At 38.4% G+C, this 24,768-nt stretch overlaps 1 long non-coding RNA gene across 1 annotated transcript in view; it reads right to left on the minus strand.

Annotated features, from left to right (window-relative positions):
• The window catches only part of LOC148698572 (uncharacterized), a 140,272-nt gene extending 116,909 nt beyond the window's left edge, over positions 1-23,363 (minus strand). Inside the window, exon 1 of the long non-coding RNA XR_015951926.1 lies at positions 22,494-23,363. This is a non-coding gene — a long non-coding RNA (uncharacterized LOC148698572). The remainder of the gene's footprint in view (positions 1-22,493) is intronic.
• Between the last annotated feature and the right edge of the window lie 1,405 nt (positions 23,364-24,768).

Below are 24,768 nucleotides of genomic sequence, written 5' to 3' on the forward strand. Positions count from 1 at the left end.
TTACATACTTACTACAATTGTCAAAAAAAGGGTTTAATTTGTGTGCGTATAATTTTCGCATCAAATTTTGGCGCCGTTGCCGGGGATTAGAAAATTTGCTAATCCCTTGGATTGTTTTATTTTCGTTTGATGTTTTTATTTTTTTTATTCCAGATTCTTAATCTTGTTTTGTTTCTTGTTTTAGGTACTAGTTTATGACTCGGAGTTTTCATCCGATTCGTGAACATATCCTAGAGTGATTGGGTTCTTCGTCCGGCTGCAAGACGTAAAAGAAAGCGCTACTTGGGAGGCAACCCAATGCACTGAATAAAGCAAAGCATGTTCATAATAAAAATAAAATAAAAAATAAAAAAAATAAAAAATAAAAAATAAAAGATACTAAACATGGAGAAAGATGGAGCTTCACAAAGGTTGTTTACGTGAAGCCCCACTACGAGGCATAGAAGCGGGAGGCATAGAAGCGGGAGGCATCGGAGCGGAAGCCATCGGAGCGGAAGGCATCGGAGCTAGAGCATTTCAGGCCTCAATACTTGGCCAAGCGCTGGATGACCCAGGAAAAAGGTGCCTCTGGAGATAAGCCGCAAGCCTTTGACGGTCACTATGAATTCGACCCTCAGATTCTTGCAGCTCATCAAGCTTCCTCTTCATGCCCGACGAATAGTTATTTGCAAGCACATGCAAACTTCTATTCTCGTACTTAAGCTGCTGGATCTCTTGCTTAAGACTTTCCACCTCTGCCATCAATGATTCCACCTGACGGGAGCGGGCAAGCAGGCGTTGGCCCATGTTGGACACAGAGCCTGCACATTGAACGCTGAGAGCGAGAGACTCTTGAACGGCCAACTCATCGGACCGTCCTGAAAGCAGCCTACTGTCCTTAGGAGTAAGGAGGTTCCTAGCTACTATCGTAGCTGTTGTTGCATCGGTCATCATGGAGTCTTCACCTGAAAGAGGACCATTAGAAGATAAAAAAGAAGGGTGCCATACATTACCTTGACGGGGCGCAACCGGATCGCTGCTGAGACTCAAATCTAAGCTAAGGTTCGATGAGTTAGTCATTTTTCAAAAATGTTCAATGAGAAGGGGTGGATGGAGTTAAATTTCGAAGGGCCGGAGACGATTTTCAAGAATGGGAAATCTTCAGAGTGTGTATGTTGGCAGTGATCGATAGCTCTATAAAAAGCCAAAGCGACGCGTCCACCGATTCAAAGAGCCGGATTTTCCGGCGTAAGTTAGGCGACGCTCCCTCAGCTTTTCAGAAAACGCGTTCAACTTTGTCAAAAGATTTCTGACAAAGCTGAAAACATGTGGAGGCCATCATCGCAACTACACATCTTTAGCCGACAAGCGCAATGTTCGGCGACGCTTTCTCTGCTTTTCTGAAGACGCGTGCAGCTTTGTCAAAAGGAGCCGCATCTGCACTACCACTTGTCATTCAGAAAGCGAAGGGGCGTCGTTCAGAAATCGAAGGGGCGCCTGCTCAGAAATCGAAGAGGCGTCTTCAAAGATCGAAGAGGCGCCAATATTTCAAAAAGCCGGATTTGCGGGATCAAAACGTCTGTCGACAAGGGTAAAAGAATGGTACCACCACTTGTTATTATCTCTATATATGTCGACCTTCATCTTTTATGGCAAGGAAAACCTGAAGAAAATGCCCAACTCTCCCTCACCTCTGAGGGCGCACCCCCAGCAAAGCCTTTCGAAATACTCAATTCTTTCTTCTTCCCCAAAGATGATACCAGATGCCTGGAGTACAGATGACCCAGGAGGAAACGACGGATTGAAGTGTGCTGATTCATTCACCGCTTCTTCAAAAGCAAAGGTATCTCATATCATCAAGGTCAAAAGCAAAAGTATCTCATATCATGCTCTTTCCCTGTCTTTTTCTTTGTCCTTGTTCTTACTCGCATGGCAAAGTGAAAGAAGCAATCAGCCAGCACTTGGAGTCAGTCTTCTGTTCTGGAGCCAACTGCCTGGAATCTATTCCTGATTGCTTACCTAGCATTGCTCTTGAGTAGTCATCTTCAACGGTTGATACACTTCCAGAGAAGGGACCACTCCTGCAAAGATTGAACAAAGAAACAGATAAAAGGGGTAAGCTCAGACCTTCGGGGAAGACCAAAAGAATCCTGCTGCCCAGTTCAAGATTATGTAGCACAAAGGAAAATCAACGATAGGCGGAAACCAGTTCAAGAGTAAGCCTGTGGAATCACAAAGATAAAAGCCTCAATGCAATCACCAAGGAGAAGAGGGAATTTACACTCCATAACCAGATTTGCGTCCCTAAACTCTTCTCTTTGTTAATTACATTTTGCCATGTTTAGTATGTTTAAGTGCTTTTTGTGTGTTTACTTATGTTTTGTGTGAATCTATGTTTAAAACATTGAGGACAATGTTTGATTTAAGTGTGGGGGGGTAACTAATGTTGTTAATGCAAATTCGTGGGATTTTATCACCCATAACTTCAAATGTTGTTCCTTGCTGTTTTAAGGTGTTTTTTAAATTGTTTTAGAGTGTTTTAGTGTGTTTTGTTTTATAACTCCGAAAATCACATAAAAATTTGAAAAAAATGTTTTGAAAAGCCTAAAAAGAGTGTTTTAAGTGCTTTTTGTGTGTTTGTGTCTTAGGGTACCTTCCAACACAATGATAAGGATTTGGTTTGTAATTGCATGACGGTTAAAAAGAGTTATAAACATGGATGAAAGTTTGATTTACTCTTGGTATATGCTTGGTTATGGTTATAATGTATGACTTCACATGCAATCATAAAAGAAAAATTCGTTTTTGTAACATGCTTGAAGGAAGGAACTCAAACAAACGCTACAACCCTGTGAGACTCGAGCCATTACCTTCTTTGGAGAGTTATTTTCTGTGATTCTTTGTTTTCTAAAGTTGTTGCATGATCTCATTATTCCTTGCTTGGTTGCTACTTAGAATGCAATTGTATCATGATAGAACTAAATGCTAGAACTTATATCCATTTCATTCAAAGCATGACATTGATTTGCATAACATATATCAAGATAAAGTTGTGTAGTTGCCACCATAGCCAAATAGCCTTACTTCCCATATTTCGTATTTGTTGTAAGTTTTAACCCCATTTTGAGCCTTGTTTAGCCTATGTTCTTTGTTAACCCATGTTATCCTTACCTAGCCTAGAATAGGACCATCCATGCCTTTGTTCTTAAAGCATAGTAAGCATGACGGAAAATGAATTCCTTTTTGATTAATATGTTGCAGAAAATAAGTGTGGGGGAAGGATTATTGATGAGAGTTGTTGTGCCATAGGCACGGCTAAAAAAAAAAAAAAAAAAAAAAAAAAAAAAAGAAGAAGAAAAAAAAAATGAAAAAGAAAAGAAAAATAAGAGTTGTTTGAATTTCCCCTATTAGTCTAAAAGTTGTTTTCCGCGCTCTAAAGGGAATTCTAAGTGCCTAATTCAATACTTTGCTCACTATTGCTTTAAGAATGTTTGTTTATCCTTCACCTTTCATTGTTAACCAATACCCTAGCCCCGTTACACCCCTTTGACTTCTATCTTGATCGTTATGTGTTCAATAATGTGGAGTTTGGATTTGATATGAGCTTATGGAATCACTGGTTCTCATTCTAAGTAGTAGCATTCCATTCATGAGATCATATTCATGTCATTATCGTAAATCCAGAAAATGCTTTCTTTGTTATAACATATGTGAGATACTAGTCTTTCATGTTTACATCAATCTCTCACATATAACTAGTGTAGGGTGTGTAGTCAGAAAATCTGTGTGAAAATAGAGTGCATTCTAGTAAGGAATTGAGTAAATTCTCTAAAGCATGTTACTACATTTGAAATGTGTTTTAATTGCTTAATTGTGAACTAGTATGTGGTGACTATGATTAAGAATGTACTTAAATGTAAAGATGGCTAAAATCTGTGAGAATAATGATTTTTAACTTGTCATGTGCATTGGAAATCCCTAAGACGGTTGTTGGAAGGTTTAGGTTGTGTTTTACTTGTTTAGTGTCGTTTTGTTTATTTGTTATTATTTTGTTTTGCTCGAGGACTAGCAAAAGCTAAGTGTGGGGGAATTTGATAGGAGCATATTTAGGCGACTTACTTAGCTTGTTTTTGTGCATCTATGTTGTTAATTCATAGTTGTTTTAGTAGTTTAAGCCATTTTCGTGTGTTTTTAGGTTCATATGGCTAAGGAAGCAAAAAGATGCATTTTGGAGCATTTTGGAGCAAAATTGGGCTTGGAATGGATAGCATATGCTTGGAGCCAAAGTGTTGGACGAATTTGAAAGCCTTGTATGCACTTTGGATATAAAACAAAGGGCCTAGCCCAATCAAACAATCCTTTGAGCCATGCAAAACCTCTAGCCCAATCAACAACCCTTAGCCACATGCATTCACACACACATGCACTTACTCTTTCATCATTGCACCACCATTCACACACACATGCACTTACTCTTTCATCATTGCACCACCAATTCAACACATGCATTTCCACCTTCCTACTTCATCATTTCAACCACATATTCACCCACATGCACTTTAATCATTCAACACATGCATTCACACACCAACAACCTAGCTCTTTTTCCATCATTATTTCATCCACATGCACTCTCAATCATAACAACCACATTCACTCTTAAACAATCACCCACTTATTCTCCCATTCCCCCTATAAAAACCCATGCATTCATACACAAAAAACACATCTCATTTTCATACACAACACATCACAAACACATCCAATCTTCCCTCTTGCCTTGAGCTACCATTCCCTTATAATCCAAACACCACTCCTCATCCATTTCCATAATTCCCCAATCCATTCAACACACCAACAACATCCCTTAGACCTTGTGCTACGACGAAGAGGAAGATAAGAGGGCCTAAACGTTCATACAATTCAAGTTTGAGTTGTTGGAATGTTTAGGTGTTTCTTTGATTCTCTTTGTTTTGTACCATGAGGAACTTCCTCTCGGCTTCATTCCATTAGATACACTCTCCCATTTCTTAAAGGATTTCGACATCAGTTTTGCTTCAAGGGTTCTTTCTTCTTAATCCTATGTTCACTCATGTTATATATTTTTATGTCAAACCTTTTGTAAACATGAAGTGTAACTAATCTCTCTCTAGGGATTCGATGTAGCCTTGCAAGATTGCCATGTAGTTAATTCGGAATTCTCATTTAATCTATCTATTTCTTGTTTCATTCTCCGATTTAATTGTGACTTAGTGTGTTGATTTTAATGCTTGATCATCATTTGAATTAACCACAGGTTGTTTAGCCAAGATTAAAGCACACATCATGCATAATCTTGGTAGATATGTGAATGAATGAAGGGAATGTTTTGCAAACATCCTGCCGAGTGTTCCCTTTGGTATTGTGAAAGTTTCTTGTGCACTACATAGTCTTGATTAGGAACCAAAGTTGCACATCACAATTAGGCTCATGATTAGAGACATTTGATCAAATCCACACATCATATGGCTGATCATATCTAAGTGAAACAAACCCAAGAAATAAGTAGAGGGATGAGTATAATCTGACTTAACAAGCATGGACTTGGCTTAGCAATGGTGAAATCGAATCTCTAGCTTCATCTCCATTTGTGCTATCTCTTTTTATTAGCTGTTGATTCATTCATTTTGTGTTTACTTCATTTCCTTATGCTTTAATTTACAATCTGTCATTTAGTTTAATCAAAACCTAAATCCCCCTTTACCTTATTGTTCAATTTAGTTAGAAATCAATTTAGTTTATGCTTTAAAGCATTTTGAGTCTTTGGTTTGTCTTAGTGTTTTAAAGTTTAGTTTTGCATTCTTTGAGTCTAGTATAGTGTTTTAGATTGTGTTTTTAGCGTTTTTGAGTCAAATCCAAGTGATTAACAATCCCTCCTAATCCCCGGTCCAGAACGATCCCTACTTACATACTTACTACAATTGTCAAAAAGAGGGTTTAATTTGTGTGCGTATAATTTTCGCATCAATGCACAGATTATTACTCTCCAAATAAACGTTTAGGCTCAAGTCTCACAGGGATGTAGCGTTAGTTTGAGTTCATTCCTTCGAGCATGTTACAAAAACTAATTTTTCCTTTGTGATTACATGTGAATTCGTAAACTATAACTACAACCAAGCATAAACCAAAGAGTATATCAAACGTCCATCCATGTTTGTAACTTTCTTTAACCATCATGCAATTAAAAACCAAATCCTCATCATTGTGTTGGAAGGTACCCTACGACACAAACAAACACACAAAAACAACTCTTTTTGGGTTTTTTAAAACAATTTTTCAAATTTTTATGGGTTTTTCGGATTTTTAAGTCAACACACACTAAAACACTCTAAAATAGCTTAAAAACACTTAAAACAGCAAGGAACAACATTGGAAGTTATGGGTGATAAAATCCCACGAATTTGCATCAACAACATTAGTTACCCCCCCCCCCCCCCAACACTTAAATCAAACATTGTCCTCAATGTTTCAAGCCTAAAATCACACCAAACAAAAGTAAACACACAAATAGCAACTAAACACACTAAGCATGGCAGAATGTAAATAACAAAGAGAAGAGGTTAGGGATGCAAATTTGGGTATGGAGTGTAAATGCCATCCTCTCCTTGGTGATTGCATGGGTTGCCTCCCACAAAGCGCTTGCTTTAACGTCTTGCAGCCGGACGATGATATGCTCATTCCCCATTGGAGCCCACGGCATGCAATGGGATCTCGTCCACAACTTGCCCTTCAACACTTTCATAATATGGTTCAATGAATGGGAGGGGGTAGTGATCCTCCCTGATGGTGGTGTTTTGGTTTCGAAAGTCCATGTAAATGCTCCCACCACCTTTAAATCGATTGGGCACCTGCACCAAAGAAGGTAACAACCTATTATTTGAAATGGGAATTGAAATTGGGCTTGACGACTTACAAACATATTGTAGTGAAGGCTCAAAATCGGCAGCCCTATCAACAATGTCACCATGGCTACTTTCGGCCATATTGGGTGGTTGTAAGGCAATCACTCCAAGTTCTTCTCCAATGGTGGTTCTTGATACATCCTTCGTGATAAGTGTGGATCCTTTCGGTCCTATGTCCTTATGCACATCTATGACAAAACAAGAATGACTATCGTTAGGATTCTTAATAGAGTCATAAACATTGAATTTAATTATATCACCACCAAACTCCATTGTTAGTGCTCCCTTGGCCACATCAATCTTTGTTTGGGCTGTTTTCATGAACGGACGGCCTAGCAAGATTGGCAATGATGGAGCAAGGCTCGAATCCTCCATTTCTAAGACATAAAAATCTGCAGGAAAGATGAGATGATTGACCTGCACTAAAACATCCTCAAGGACTTTCTTGGGATAAACATTAGAATGATCGGCCAATTGAATTATAACGCCATCTTGTTTTAACTCACCAAGGTTCATAGATGCATAAATGGAATATGGCATGACATTAATAGAAGCACCTAAATCTAACATGCATTGTTCAAATCTAGTGTTTCCAATTATGCATGGGATAGTAAAGCTCCCTGGATCCTTACATTTTGGAGGTAACTTTCGTAGCAAAACCGCGGATACATTTTCACTTACTTTCACAACTTCTTTGGTTGAAATTCTTTTCCTAGTTGTGCATAACTCTTTTTAAAACTTTGCATACCTGGGCACTTGCTTAATGGCATCAAGTAAAGGAATGTTTACTTGGACTTTCCTAAACGTCTCAAGAATGTCTTTCTCATGCTCCTTCTTCTTTGTTTGCAAAAATCTCTGAGGAAAAGGAACATTGGGTGGAACGGGTTAGAATTAATCAATTTTGAACTCAACTTACCTTTGGTGGCCGAATGGGATAAGTTGGGTGCATTAGGGTCCCTAGGTAGTTGCGGCAAGGGTGTTTGTACCCTTGCCGTGGACTTGCTTGCATCCTCCTCTTCATGTTGCAGCTTCCCTTCGTCATTAGGACCTGTCTTAGATGGTTTAGGACCTACCCCAACTTCTTTTCCACTTCTCAAGATGATTGCATTGGCCGTTTCGAACCCTCCCTTTGGGTTTGGAATGGTTGAGCTTGGGAGCTTGCCTTGGTCTCGGAATTGCCCTACAAACTCTGCAATCTGCCCAATTTGTTTCTCCAATTGATCCACCCTTTTTTCTTGATTTTGCATTGCTTTGGCTTGATTTTCTTGCCCCTGAGACAAATTAGTTAGTAACTTAAGAAGTGTATCATTGTCTAGGGACGTACCTGAAGCATTTGGGGCAGATTGTTGTGGAGCATGTGTGGGTGCGTATGGCTTAGTGAAGAACCCCGGGGGTTGTTGTCTAAAGCCTCCTTGTTGTGGTGGTTGTTGGGGCTCCCTCCACTTGAAGTTTGGGTGGTCTCTCCAACCTGGATTATAGTTGTTAGAATATGGATCGTTCCTTGGTTGGTTTTGGCCTTGAAATCCAATTGCATTTGCGCTTTCCCATCCACCATTTTCGATTAGTTGTGGGCACTTCTCAGAAGCATGTCCTTGGATAGAACACACTCCGCATACAATTGGTCCTTGCATCCTCATTCCTTCGGCCATCTGAGGCACAATGGAAGTAAGATTAGCTAATTGTGAATGAATGTCAGGTGTGGAACTTACCTCATTAACTTGCTGCCGTGGGGGTCCTCTTTGGCCTACTCCTTCGTATTGTTGAGCGTTCAACGCTCGGTTAGCAATCAAGACCTTGGCAGCCATGGGTGTCTTGTCCACCAATGCTCCACCCGCCGAGGGATCGAGCATTTGACGTTCAATTGGTAGGAGCCCCTCATAGAAGTATTGTAGAAGTAACTCCTCCTTCATCTGATGTTGTGGACAAGAAGCAACAAGGGATTTAAAATGTTCATAATACGTAGGAAAAGACTCACCTTCTTCTTGCTGAATTCCACTTATCCTTTTACGTAAATGGATGATTCGAGAAGTCGGGAAAAACTTCTCCAGAAATGCCCTCTTCATACTCTCCCATGATGTGACGGTTCCGGGAGCTAATTCATACAACCAATCTTTGGCTTTGTCCATTAAAGAGAATGGAAAAGCCTTCATCTTCAAAATACTTCCATCGACGTTGACGGGGGTCATGCTTGAACACACCACCTCGAATTCCTTCAGATGCTTGTTCGGATCCTTCATGGACAACCCATGGTATTTCGGAATATGGTGGAGCAAACTTGACTTTAACTCGAACTCTTCGGTCTTCCCTTGGGCAGGTGGGGGATATTGGATACACAAAGGTGCGGCATTATCCAATCCCGAAGCAGAAAGCTCCTTGAGTGTCCGGTTGTCCATGGCCATGCCTTGTGGTTCTTCAAAATTCCTTGCCGTGGCCTCCTCTTCCTCTTCTAGGACTTGTTCTTCGAGGTCAGGTTCCGAGCTTTGTGGATTTGATTCGTGTTGCTTTCTCTTTCGTCTCAAAGTCCTCTCAAAATCGCTGTCAAAGTCTAAGATATGCTCACGAATCGGTTGAGATCTCTGAGTCATACACTAGTACCTAAAACAAGGAAAACAAAACAAGGTTAGAAGCTTTAACAAACTAAAATAAACAGAAAGTAACAATCCAAGGGATTAGCAAAGTTGCTAATCCCCGGCAACGGCGCCAAAAATTTGATGCGGAATATATAAGCACACAAATTAAAACCCTTTTTTGACAATTGTAGTATATGTATAAGTAGGGATCTTTCTAAACCGGAGATTAGGAGGGATTGCTAAATCACTTGAAAACTGACTCAAAAACATAAAATAAAGGTTAAAATGCTACACTAGACTCAAAGAAGGCAAAGCTAAACACGTAAAACACTAAAACAAACCAAAAGACTCAAAACAGCACCAAAACACTCAAAACTGCCTTAAAAACACAATCTGGGCAGTTTTGAGCACTTACACTAATTTGGACGAAATTGGGTGATAAATTGAATCAAAACACTTAGAAACAAAAACTAAGACACTTTCTAACTAAATTGGACACTAAAGTAAATGAGGATTTAGTTTTTGACGAAATTTAATAAAGTGCACAGATTGTAATTAAAACAAATTGTAAAGATGAATTTGATGAAAATATGGATGGAATGCTAGCTAGAAGGTTCTTCTCCACACATGTCACACTTGCATACAAGATGATTTTCAGTTGGTCTTTCGATGAATCATGAAACTCAACACCCCGGGTTAATTAGGTTCGCTTAAATTAACCTTCAAGTTCTCCTTAAGTTAATGAATTGGATGGGACATCGCATACACAATTCAAAACATTCTCCAAAAGTCCTTTACATGAAAAGCACAATAAAGATACAATCAAAGATCATTAAGCAACATGAAAACTATAAGTGTTGACGAGGCATTCGTTACTATGATGAGCATGAAACTAGTGCCAAGAATTCATTTAACGCGATTGTTTATAAGCAACCTCCACTACTTGTGAATATAAGTTTGTAACTATTAGATGAAACTCACTTATATTCTAGCATCATATTCATGCATGAAAACTAAGCGTGCACTCTCAATAAACATACACAAATAAGTTATCAATCAAGCAGTTAAACAAATTGAATCCACAACTCATGAAATTCCAACCAAAGGTAATCAATTTATATTGCAAGCATAAACATGGTTTTGAATCACCCCCTAGCTAACTAGGGGTTTAGCCTCTCATGTTCACAGAAAGAGAAACAAAATTGAAATTAAATATAGAGAACAAAAGATTGATTACACCTAAAACGCCCAACGAATCCACTTTGAATTTCTGCACGTTTCAAGCTCCTCTTTCTCCTTTCTTCTTGCTGCGGCAGAGAAGGTTTTATGGATTTTTGGATGTTTTTCTGGTTTAGGGATGGGGTTATGGGGATATGGTGGTGCGGCAGAGAGGTGGGATGATGTATGGAGGTGTAGATCGATGGTTTGAAGTGGCTGCAATGGTGGGAAGGTGGCTGGAATGGATGGAGAAAGCTGCGGCAAAGGGAGAGAATGGGATGGTGGCTGCGGCTTAGAGGGCTTAAGGTGAATGATGATGAGAATGCATGAAAGGGAGTGCTCTAGGGTGAATTAAAGGGTACGGCTGAGATGTGGAATTAGGGTTATTCAAGAATGGATGGGAGTTGCGGCTGATATGGGATGATGAATGAATGGAAAGTTCCCCCTAGGGTGCGGCTAAGCTTGTAAATATGTAAGGTTTCAGAAAATAAAACCCTAGCTTATTAAAATTAAATCAAAGGCTTCTAGAATTAGGACATTAAATCAGAAATTTAAAGGGGAATTGATTAATAGGTGCGGCTAGGGTTTATTTGAAAGGGAAATAGGTTTAAGTTCAGAAATTAATGGGAAAGTGGCTGCAAGGTGCGGCTAGGGTTTAGTTTAGAAGAGGAGCATGTGTTTAATTGCCTAACCTATGACAAAATTGCCCCCCCTTGCACGGCAAGGGAAGGAAAGAAAGGGAGAGGCCACGGCAAAGGGGTTTAAGGGGCCTAGGGCCTTTGTTTTGTGTCCTAAAGTGCCTACAAGGCCTTCAAAGTGGCTAGAAAATACGGACGTTTAAGATTAGGAAAGGTTACCAAAACGGGAAACCTAGGGTTAACTTTCCTACTTCAAGTAGGAATCCTTGTTGGAGTAGGAATCCTCGTTGGAGTAGGAATTCATCGTTTCTTCAAGTATTCAACTCATTCATTCCTCTTTTGCTCCAAAAGACTCCAATTTGCATCTTCTTGCACATTTTGGCCTTATAATCTGAAAATACACAAAAGTGACTTTAAACACTAAAATAACTAAGGAAACACAACATAAATGCACGAGAACAAGCTAATTAAGTAGCATAAATGCACGGTTTTTTTTTTTTTTTTTTTTTTTTTTTTTTGCTTTTTTTTTTTTTGCTTTTTTCCCCAAGTAGCTTAAAAAAGTACATGAAAACAATAGGTAGCAGGTTCTCAAAACCAATTATCAAATCAAATCAAAATCAAATCAAAATCAACATCAATTACATTTGGTAAGCAGATCAAAATCAATAGGCAGCAGGTTCTCAAAACCAACAGGTATAAATAACCAATTATCAAATTATCAGTTAACAAATCAAGATCAAGATCATTTGGTAAGCAGATCAAGATCAAGATGAATTATCAAATCAAAATCAACATGTATAAATAACCAATTACATTTACAATTTCTTAAAGGTTCTCAAAACCAACAGGCAGCAGGTTCTCAACATGTATAACCAATTACAATTTCTGAAAGGTTCTCAAAACCAACATATTGAAATCGAATATTACAAACTACAATTTCTAAAAGGTTCTCAAAACCAACAAGGAAATAACCAACATATCGAAATCGAATATTACAGTATAACCAACAGGTTCTCAAAATCCCAGAAAACCATCAAAATCTTCAATCACGATTCATGACAAAGAATAATTAATCAAATATTACAAATTTACAATTTCTGAATTTTGAATCTGCATGCAATTTCAATGATTGGTAATTTGGTAAGCAGAAGCCCAGAAGGCCAGAATCGGTAAGCACTAAGCAGAAGCCCAGAATCGAATATCGATATTCGATAAGTAGAAGCAGAAGCCCAGATATGAGAGTACGAGACCAACCTTTTGCAGTCTCACGGCGAGATCAAAAACTGGCGCTGGCGGCGACTGGCGAGGGCAAGGTGTGACCGTGTGAGAGATTGAGAGAATTTGAGAGTGAGAAAGGTCCGCCGGTCGTGAACTCGATGTGGCCTGGGATTCAAGACTGAGAGAGATAGAGAGTTTGAGAGATACAGAGAGTGATTGAAGTTGAAGTCTTGAAGACCGAGAGAGAGAGAGAGAGGAGGCTAACCTTTTGCTGTTGACTGTCGAGACTTGAAAACGGCAAGAAAAATCTGACGGCGAGATGAGAGAGAGTGACTGACGACGAGGGCGAGGTGTGAGAGATTGAGAGTGAAAAGGGTCGCACCGTCGCAAGTCGCCTGAGAGATTGAGAGAGACAGAGCGATAGAGAGATGAGGCTCAGGGCCTCAGGCTGCGCGAGACTGCGAGAGGGTTACTACTGGGTTTAGGCCCCTAGGCCTAGGGTTCATGAAAGAACTCTGAAGAAGAAGAACTGAAGGCAGGGAAGGGAAGTAGGGAACGAGAGAGAAGAGGCTTAAGGGTTAGGGTTACAACAACTTACACCGGCGGCTTTAGTTACAGGGTTGTTATTTGTTAAGGCTTAAGGGTTTTGTTAAAAAGATTAAAAAATTAAAAATAACCTCATAAATCTTGGAGGCATGAGGGTTCGAACCCATGCCTCCAGCTTGTAAAGTTTCATTGAAACCAACTTGGCAACAGGTTCTGTTTTGTTATGATTGTATGACTAAACTATTTATAAATATTCAAAAAAATTATATATATATATATATCGGTTCGGTTCGGTTCGGTTTCCGAGCCTCAAAAACCGAAACCGAACTGGTCAGATTCGGTTCGGTTCGGTTTGACAATTTCGGTTCAGTTTTTTTGCGGTTCGGTTTTTTTCGGCCTCGGTCCGGTTCGGTTGTCGGTTTTTTTCGGTTTTCGGTTTTTTGAACCCACCCCTAAATATAATCATGGTTTCAAAGTCTCCCCTAGCCAAAACAAAATTAGTTCCTCATGTTTACAACAAAACAAAGAGAATATAAATTAAACATTGAAAACAAAGATTGAATACACCTAGAAACGCTCCAGGTGGCTCCTTCTTCCTTCCTTGCTGCCAACAATAAGGATTTGTGTGAATTTAGGCTCTTGAGGTGTGGTGGATGGTGTGGTGTGAATTTGTGGTAGAGGGTGGTGGTTTTTGAGTGTTGTGGCATCAAGTATTTATAGGGTGAAGGGGAGGCACGAATTTGGACTGAAAAGGAGAGGAATTAGGACTCCAAATCACCAAAGAACAAGGATACTTTCAATCAGATTCCAAGAAGGACAAGGAATGGTCCTTGTGGCAGATTCTAGAACTTCTAGAAGGGTTACATGTGGCATAAACTTAATGCACGAAAATAGGGCTTCTAGAACTTGATATTTAGGTGATTTAATGTGAAAAGGAGTCCTATTTGAAGTTGGAATTAAGGTAGGAAAAGATTAGGATAGGATAAGATAAGATAAGGTTGGATAAGGTTTGGATAAGATAAGGAAATTTGGATAAGGTTCCTTATTTCTTGCTCTTTCCTTACCTTCTTTGCATTTGGACTTCTTTCTCCAGATTTGTAGCCTTTCCTAGCATCTCTTGACTTCAATTTCGTCCATCCACATTGCTCCATAGTTAAGATATCCAATCCATGCCCAAAACTGCTCCAAATGGCCTCAAAATGCACTTTTTTGCTCATTTTTCCATTAGGACCTAAAAACATACGAAAATAGCTTAAAAGACTAAAATAGATAGTAGTTAAGTAACTAAATGCAAGGAAACAACATAACTAAGTAGCATAAATATGCTCCTATCACTGATCATGCAGCTCTCAAGTATTTGCTCACGAAAAAAGAGGCCAAGCCTAGACTAATTCGATGGATGTTGCTTCTACAAGAGTTTGACATTGAGATTCGGGATAAGAAGGGCGTGGAGAATGTGGTGGCTGACCACCTAAGTCGAATGGTGCATGAGGAAGCCTTGCCAATTTCTGAAACCTTCCCCGATGAACAATTAATGTCTATCCAGGTAAGTGAGCCTTGGTATGCAGATTTGGTGAACTTTTTTGTCTAAACATACGCCTAGCACACTTAATAGGAATCAACGTGATAAGCTTAAAAAGGATGCTAGGTTTTATGTTTGGGATGACCCATACCTCTGGAAATTTTGTCCCGATCAGATTGTACGACGTTGTGTGAATGAATCTAAGTTTCAATCTATTTGAACATTTTGTCATTCATATGCATCTGGGGGACATTTTGGCACCCAACACACTGCCCTTAAAGTCTTAGAATGTGGGTTTTATTGGCCAACCATTTTTAGGGATGCTAGGACATTTTGCCTTACATGTGATCGTTGTTAACGAATGGGAAATATAAGTGTTAAGGATCAAATGCCACAAAACCCTATACTTTCTGTTGAAATATTTGATGTGTGGGGAATTGATTTTATGGGTCCTTTTCCTTCATCACATGGTTTTCTCTATATCTTGTTGGCGGTGGATTATGTTTCTAAATGGGTGGAAGCAAAAGCCACCCGTACTAACGATTCCAAAGTGGTTGCAGATTTTGTGAAGTCTAACATTTTTGCTCGGTTCGGAATGCCTCGAGTCCTCATAAGTGATGGTGGTTCACATTTTTGTAATCGCACAATCGAGGCACTGCTCAAGAAGTACAACGTTACACATAGGGTTTCGACACCCTATCATCCTCAAACAAACGGGCAAGCTAAGGTGTCGAATTGGGAGATAAAACAGATTCTTGAGAAGACGGTTGGGCCGATAAGAAAAGATTAGAGCTTGAGGTTAGAGGATGCATTGTGGGCTTATAGGACCTCCTACAAAAACACCCGTAGGAATGTCCCCCTTTCGGCTTGTTTATGGCAAACCATGTCACTTACCTGTGGAGTTAGAGCACAAGGCTCATTGGGCCGTGAAGAAGTTCAACATGGATGTAGATGAGGCGGGAATTCATCGTAAGCTTCAATTGAATGAACTTGAGGAGATACGGAATAAAGCTTACGAGAATGCTCGCATTTACAAGGAAAAGATGAAGGCCTTTCATGACAAGATGATTCGCACCAAGTCCTTCTCTGTTGGGCAGAAAGTGTTGTTGTTTAATTCTCGTCTTCGTCTATTTCCGGGTAAGTGATAGGAGCATATTTAGGCGACTTACTTAGCTTGTTTTCGTGCATTTATGTTGTTAGTTCATAGTTGTTTTAGTAGTTTAAGCCATTTTCGTGTGTTTTGAGGTTCATATGGCTAAGGAAGCAAAATGGTGCATTTTGGAGCAAAATTGGGCTTGGAATGGATAGCTTATGTTTGGAGCAAAAGGAATGGACGAAATTGAAGACCTAATGAAGTTAGGATTCCTAATCATAAGAGGATTCCTAATCAAATGAGGAATCCTAGTCAAAGAAGGTTTCCTACTTGAAGTAGGAAAGTTAAGCCAAGGTTTCCTATTTTGGTTTAATCTTTCCTAATCCTTAAAGACTCCATATTTCAGCAAGATCAAAGGCTCCTACCTATTCTCGGTCACAAAACTTGCAACCTTAAGCCATGCCGTGTGTCCCCTTATGTTTCCCTTCCTTGCCGTGCAAGGAAGGGCTTTGTTTCCTATTCTAACTACTTAAACACCTTCCTTTTTCATACCAATCTCAGCCATAACTCACATACCCTTTTATATTCCTAAATCCTTGCCTAAATTCAGAAATAAATGACATTCCCTTTCTCTCTAACCTTTGCCGCAAGACACATTCCTATTCCTTTCAATTTCTGATTGTGTGTTTCCTATTCTTCAAAGATTTAGAATTAATTCCTTTCCTAAACTAAGTAATAAAGCATTTAGGTCTTTTCTTCCTTATAAATACCCTTGTGCAGCAACCTTATAGACCTAATCCCCCCTTCCACACAACCTGCCTTCTTTCACAAACACATCCAGCCTTGCCGCAGCTTTCCATCCAAATTTCCACCATCCCTCGACTTTCAAACCTTCGTCCAAACCATCCTACACCACCACTAAGCCTTGCCGCACCACCATACCTCCATAAACCCAACTTAAACCCAGAAACTTATCCATAAAACCACCTTAGCACTTGTGTCGTGACTTAGCAAAGAAGAGGAGAAAGAAGACGAAGCCTTGGACGTTTATGCATTCGAGTTGGAGTGTTGGAACGCTTCTAGGTGTAATCTATCTTTTGTTTTCAAAGTTTAATTCTAATTTCCTTTGTTTTGTTATGAACATGAGAGGCTAAACTCGTTTTAGCCTAGGGATGCTTTAAAGCCATGATTATATTTATAATATGAGTTGATAAATTCCAGTTGTGATTTCATAAATTGTGAATGCAATTTACTTAACCGTTTGTTGGATAATTATTATTGTATGTTGATTAGGGAGGCCTACTGATAGGAGCATATTCATGCGACTTAATTAGCTTGTTCTCGTGCATTTATGTTGTGTTTCCTTAGTTATTTTAGTGTTTAAAGTCACTTTTGTGTATTTTCAGATTATAAGGCCAAAGTGTGCAAGAAGATGCAAATTGGAGCCTTTTGGAGCAAAAGAGGAATGAATGAGTTGAAGACTTGAAGAAACGATGAATTCCTACTCCAACGATGAATTCCTACTCCAACAAGGATTCCTAGTTGAAGTAGGAAAGTTAACCCTAAGTTTCCCGTTTTGGTAACCTTTCCTAATCTGAAACGTTCGTATTTTCTAGCCACTTTGAAGGCCTTGTATGCACGTTAGGACACAAAACAAAGGCCCTAGGCCCCTTCAACCCTTTTTCCGTGGCCTTTCCCTTTCTCCCCTTCCCTTGCCGTGCAAGGGGGGCATTTTTGTCCCATTTTATGCACCTAAACCCTAACCCTTTTTCTTGGCCGCACCTTTCCCTTTAAATTCTGAACCTAAACCTATTTCCCTTTAAAATAAACCCTAGCCGCACCTATTAATCAATTCCCTTTTAAATTTCTGATTTAATTTCCTAATTCTAGAAGCCTTGGATTTAATTTTAATAAGCTAGGGTTTTATTTTCGGAAACCCTATATAAACTAAAGCTTAGCTGCACCCTAGGGTTCCATTCATTCATTCATTCTATTATTTTTCATTCAGCCACCATTCCATTCAGCCACAACTCCCATCCCTTTCTTCCCTCTAAGCCACAGCCACCATCACCCTATTTCCTTCTCTGCCGTAGCTTCACACTATTCCAGCCACCATTCCCAACCTTCCTCCACCACTCACACCCCTTGCCGCACCACCATATCCCCATAAACCCATCTACAACCCAGAAAATCATCCCAAATCATCCAAAAGCATATCTGCCGCAGCAAGGAGAAGAAGAAAGAGGAGCTTAAACGTGCAGAAATTCAAGTGGATTCCTTGGGCGTTTTAGGTGTAATCAATCTTTTGTTCTTTATGTTTAATTTCAATTTTGTTTCTCTTTCTGTGAACATGAGAGGCTAAACCCCTAGTTAGCTAGGGGGTGATTCGAAACCATGTTTATGCTTGCAATATAAATTGATTACCTTCGGTTGGAATTTCATGAGTTGTGGATTCAATTTGTTTAACTGCTTGATTGATAACTTATTTGTGTATGTTTATTGTGCACGCTTAGTTTTCATGCATGAATATGATGCTAGAATATAAGTGAGTTTCACCTAATAGTTACAAACTTATATTCACAAGTAGTGGAGGTCGCTTATAAACGATCGCGTTAAATGAATTCTTGGCACTAGTTTCATGCTCATCATAGTAACGAATGCCTCGTCAACACTTACAATTTTCATGTTGCTTAATGATCTTTGATTGTATCTTTATTGTGCTTTTCACGTAAAGGACTTTTGGAGAATGTTTTGAATTGTGTATGCGCTATCTCATCCAATTCATTAACTTAAGGAGAACTTGAAGGTTAATTTAAGCGGACCTAATTAACCCGGGGTGTTGAGTTTCATGATTCATCGAAAGACCAACTGAAAATCATCTTGTATGCAAGTGTGACATGTGTGGAGATGAACCTTCTAGCTAGCATTCCATCCATATTTTCATCAAATTCATCTTTACAATCTGTTTTAATTACAATCTGTGCACTTTGTTTAATTTCGTCAAAAAACTAAATCGCCCTTTAATGTAGTGTCCAATTTTGTTAGAAAGTGTCTTAGTTTGTGTTTCTAAGTGTTTTGATTCAATTTATCACCCAATTTCGTCCAAATTAGTGTAAGTGCTCAAAACTGCCCAGATTGTGTTTTTAAGGCAGTTTTGAGTGTTTTGGTGCTGTTTTGAGTCTTTTGGTTTGTTTTAGTGTTTTAAGTGTGTAGCTTTGCATTCTTTGAGTCTAGTGTAGTGTTTTAACCTTTGTTTTACGTTTTTGCAATCCCTCCTAGTCCCCGGTCTAGAACGATCCCTACTTATTCATATACTACAATTGTCAAAAGAGGGTTTTAATTTGTGTGCTTATATATTTCGCATCACCTACTTAATTTGCATGCTTGAATTTGGTGCTAGAATATAAGGGTGTTTCACATAATCGTTACAAACTCATATTCACAAGTAGTTACGGTTGTTTTCACAATCATAGTTACAAGTGCTTTGTCAATACTTATGATTTCCATTGAACGTAATGATCTTTGATTGTATCTCTATTATGATGTCATGTAGGGGACTTTTGAAGAATGCTTTGGGTTGTCATATGATGTCATCCAATCCAATAACTTAAGGGAAATCTGAGGGTTAATTAGTGATGTCACGGTTAATCTGGGGTATTGAGGTTCATGGTTTATCGGAAAAGCAACTGGAAATCAACTTATGTTTGAATGTAGCATGTGTGGAGAAGTATCCCTTGGCTAGTTCATCATCCATTGGTTTTACTTAAATTCGTCCAAAAATCTGTTTTAAGTTTTAAGTTACTTGGTTTCTTTTAAATTCGTCCAAAAACAAATCCCCTTTTCTTACTTGTTCCAAATCTGTCCAAAAGTGTGTTTTAGAGTCTTTTGAGTCAAAACTAATTGTATTTTCGTCCAAATTAGTGTTAGGTGTTCAAAACTGCCCAGATTGTGTTCTTAAGGCAGTTTTGAGTGTTTTGTTGCTGTTTTGAGTCTTTTGGTTGATGCGTTACGAATGTGACACACAAATTAAACCCTATTTGTGACAATTGTAGTAATGATGTAAGTAGGGATCGTTCTAACCGGCGATTAACTACGGGTGCTAAACACTTTAAACTGACTCAAATAAATAAAACTAACCTTTAAAACACTTAACTCACTTAAAAAAACTCAAAACAAGTTCACAAAACTCAAAATAAGCTAAAAACACTCGAAACTGCCTAAAAACACAAACTGGGCAGTTTTGAGCCTAAACACAAACTTGGACGAAAATTGGTTCTAACTTGACTCAAAACTCTTAAAAACACAATCTAAAACATAATTGAATCAATTAGACACTCTAAGACAATTGGGGATTTGGCTTTGGATGAAAATCAAACAAACAAAACAAGAATGTAAACTAGGCAGGTTTGGACGAATTTGAAGGTGTTTCTGACTTCAAATACTTAAAAACACAAAATAAGACAGATTATAATGACTAAGACTTAACAAAATATGGGGGGATTGTGTTTGGACGAAATTAAATTAAATGGACAAATTGTAAAGAAAACAGATTGTAAAACAAATTGTGATGAATCAATAGATGATGGAATAGCTAAGGGGTTCTTCTCCACACATGAAATATATGCAACGTAAATCAATTTCCAGTTATCAATTCAATAAGTTATGAACCTTGACACTCCAAGTTAATTAGGTCTGCTTAAATTAACCTTCAGATTTCCCTAGAATCATTGAATTGGATGAATATGCATCGCAAACAAATTATTCCTAACAAGTTCTCTAATGAACAGCATGATAAAGATACAAGTTAGAATCATTACGTTCTTTGGAAACCATAAGCATCGACAAGGCATTTGTAACTATGAAAAGCATGATACTCTTGCCAGGAATCTACTTAACATGATCGTGACTAGCGACCTTCACTACTTGTGAATATAAATTCATAACGATTAGGTGAAACAAACTTATATCCTAGCACCAAATTCAAGCATGCAAATTAAGCGTGCACTCTCAATCAACATACAAGAATAAGTTCTAAATCAAATGGTTAAGCAAATTGTATTCACGACTTATGCAACGATAACTGGAAGTAATCAACTTATTTCACATATATAATCATGGTTTCGAATACACCCTTAGCCAAAACGAATTTAGCCAATCATACTCAAAGAAAAACAAAGATTACATGAATTAGACATTGAAATATAAGATAGAATACACCTAAAATTGTTCAACAACTCAGAATGAAGAGCCAAACAATTGCGTGAAACTGTCTCCTTTCCCTTGCTGCAGCAGATTGGATAGTGATGTTTTCTGGGCTGTTTTGATGATGTAGAATGGATTTTGGGGTGGTTAGAGGCACGGCAAGGGGTGTAGGTTGGGTGTGGATGAGTGTTTGATGGTTGGAAGGTGGTGGAGAACTCCGCAAAGAGGGTGGACGAAGGTGGAGCAGCTGGTTGTATTTCTGGGCAGCGGAATGGTGTTTTTGGGATGAATGGATGTGTGTGGGAGTGTATAGACGAATTTCTGTGGTGAATGATACTCTAGGGTTCGGCCAAAGACTGATTATATATGTTTTAGGAAGTTAATAACATACCTAATTAAGTTTTGATTCAGATTTCCTAGTCTAAATAGAAAAGGTAACTGAATAAAGTCCAAATAAAATCAGAAAAAGGGGATACACGAATTTAAACAAGTAAGGAATGTCCTTGCCTTGCAAGGAATCAGAAATTAAACCCGTTGCACAGCAAGGAAAGGGAATTTAAGGTAAGAAACGAAATTGGTGCAAAAGAAGGAAGGAAAAGTCAATTCCTTGCAAGAAATCAGAAATTAGGACTTTAGGGAAAGTTTTAGAACTAGGAAAGTGAATTAAACTAGGAAATAAGAGTTTGAAATCAGGAAACATAAGGGGAGGTGCGGCATAAGGTTTAGGGAAAGGTAAGGCACCAAACAAGAGGTGTTAGAATAAGGGAAAGGTCCCAACATATATGAAAAATAGGGAAGTTGGCATAAAGAAAGGGAAACAACCTTCCTTGCACGGCAAGGAAGGGAAAGTTGCAAAGAACCTTTGTTTGTTGTCCAAGGGTGCTCGGGAGCCATCTTAAGTGCTAAAACTTAGAGCGTTCTTGATTTAGGAAAGGTCAACCAAAATAGGAAACTTTGGCTTAACTTTCCTACTTCAAGTAGGAATCCTTGTGTGATTAGGAATCCTCGTCCAACTAGGAATCCTCATGTGAGTGGGAAACCTTCTTCAATTTGGAAACTTTCTCGTAATTGGAATCCTCGTCGTAGTAGGAATCCTTGCGACATCAACTCTTCAATTTCGTCCATTCCTTTTGCTCCAAGCATAAGTTATCCAATTTGTGCCCAAAAGTTGTCCAAAAGGCTCCAAAATGCATCCTTTCGCCAAATACGTTTCATAAACCTGAAAACACACAAAAGAAGCTTAAAGAACTAAAATAACTAAGAATTAATAACATAAATGCACGAAAACAAGCAAACTAAGTCGCATAAATATGCTCCTATCATTGGTTTGTTTTAGTGTTCTAGTGTTTAGTTTTGCATTCTTTGAGTCTAGTTTAGTGTTTTAACCTTTGTTCTATGTTTTTAAGTCAGTTTTCAAGTGTTTTAGCAACCCCTCCTAATCCCCGGTTTAGAACGATCCCTACTTATACATATACTACAATTGTCAAAAGAGGGTTTTAATTTGTGTGCTTATATAATTCGCATCAGTAAGTTACGTTCACGTTGGATTGGACCCTTTGTTATTACTAATGTTTTTCCTCATGGTGCAGTCCAAGTTCGTAGTTTCAAAACAGGTCAAGAGTTCAAGGTGAATGGGCATCGATTGAATCCTTACTACGAGAGCTTTGTAGAACATGATGTGGAGGAGACCACCCACTATGCCGTGGGTTCCCATGAAGGTTGATCAATATGGCATCGTCCGGCTGCAAGACGTAAAAGAAAGCGCTACTTGGGAGGCAACCCATGCAATCAACAAAGGAAGAACTTAGGAATCGCTCCTAACTCAGATTTGCGTCCCTAAACCTTTTCCTTTGTGCATCCTTTATGTTATGTGTGATGTGTTTATTTATGTGTTCCTTTGCTGTTAGTTTAGTCTAAAACATTGAGGACAATGTTTAGTTTAAGTGTGGGGCGGTAACATTCTGTTTTGAGCTATTTTTGCATGAAATTCGTAGGTATTACCACCTAACATGTCTAAACTTGTTTCCCACTATTTTAAGTGTTTTTAACATGTTTTGAAGTCTTTTTATGTGTTACTTTGAAAAAATCCGAAAAACAGTTTGAAACAACTAAAAAGAGTCAGTTTTGTGTTTGTTTTTGTGTGTTTGTGTCTTAGGATACCTTCCAACACAATGATGAGGATTTGATTTTTATGTGCATGGCTGTGAAAGAGAGCTATAAACATGGATAGAAGTTTGATATATTCTTGGTTTATACTTGGTTATAGTTGTTGTTTATGAATTCTTGTTTAATCCCAAAGAAAGAAAAAAATAAGTTTTTGTAATATGCTTGAAGGAAGGAACTTAGAATAACATTACAACCCTAAGAGACTAGAGCTTTAAACATTCTTTGGAGAGTATTAATCTGTGATTCTTGTTTTCAAACTCGTTGCATGATGTGATAAAAGATAGCACTCAAATTAAACCCTCTTTTTGACAATTGTAGTATAGATATAAGTAGGGATCGTTCTAGGCCGGGGATTAGGAGGGATTGCTAATCTAATGAAAATTGACTCAAAGATGTAAAAATATGTTTTAAAACACTTTAAATAGACTCACAAGACTCTTACTAACTTATATGACTCAAAACAAACTTTAAAGACTCAAAACAACCAAAAACAACCAAAAAGACTCAATTTAGACTCTAGGACTTAATTTGGACGAAAATACACTTGGTTTTGACTCTAAAGACTCAAAAGGACTCTTTTGGACAGATTTGGAACAAATAAGAAGGGGGGTTTTGATTTTGGACGAATTTAAAAGAAACAAGTGACTTAAAACTTTAAAACAGATTTTGGACGAAAATAAGAAAAACTAATGGATGATGGGATAGCCAAGGGATACTTCTCCACACATGATACTTTCTAACATAAATTGATTTCCAGTTGCTTTTCCGATAAACCATGAACCTCAACACTCCAAGTTAATTAGGTCCGCTTAAATTAACCTTCAGATTTCCCTAGAATCATTGAATTGGATGAATATGCATCGCAAACAAATTATTCCTAACAAGTTCTCTATATGAACAGCATGATAAAGATACGAGTTAGAATCATTACGTTCTTTGGAAATCATAAGCATCGACAAGGCATTTGTAACTATGAAAAGCATGATACTCTTGCCAGGAGTTTACTTAACATGATTGTGAAAACAACCTTAACTACTTGTGAATATTAGTTTGTGACGATTATGTGAAACACCCTAATATTCTAGCTCCAAATTCAAGCATGCAAATTAAGTAGGCCTCCCTAATAAACATACAAGAATAAGTTATCCGTCAAACGGTTAAGTAAATTGCGTTCACAATTTATGAAATCACAACTGGACTTAATCAACTCATATTATAAATGTAATCATGGTTTCAAAGCATCCCTAGGCTAAAACGAGTTTAGCCTCTCATGTTCATGACAAAACAAAGCAACATAGATTTAAACATTAACAATAAAGGATAGATTACACCTAGAAACATCCAACACTCTAACTCGAATGCACAAACGCCCAAGGCTTGGTCTTCCTTCTCCTCCTCCTTGCTAAGTCACGACAAAGGGGTCTATGGTGGGTTTGTGGATGAGTGTTTGATGATTGGAAGGTGGTAGGAAGTTATGTGGATGTGTGGAATGGTTGGAGTGCTGCTGCTAGGATGGAGTAAATGCTGGAAATGGTGCTTGCGGCTGAAATAGGAATTATTTCTTTGGGTGATGAATGTGTCTCTTTATATAGAAATGGGAGAGCATGTGGGTGAATTATAGAATGGGAAAGCATGTGAGTGACAGCTAGGGTGATTGGTGGCTGCAATGATGAAG

Source organism: Pyrus communis, chromosome 2 (genome assembly GCF_041283825.1).
Source record: "Pyrus communis isolate YQ-2024b chromosome 2, ASM4128382v1, whole genome shotgun sequence".
NCBI lineage: Eukaryota > Viridiplantae > Streptophyta > Magnoliopsida > Rosales > Rosaceae > Pyrus > Pyrus communis.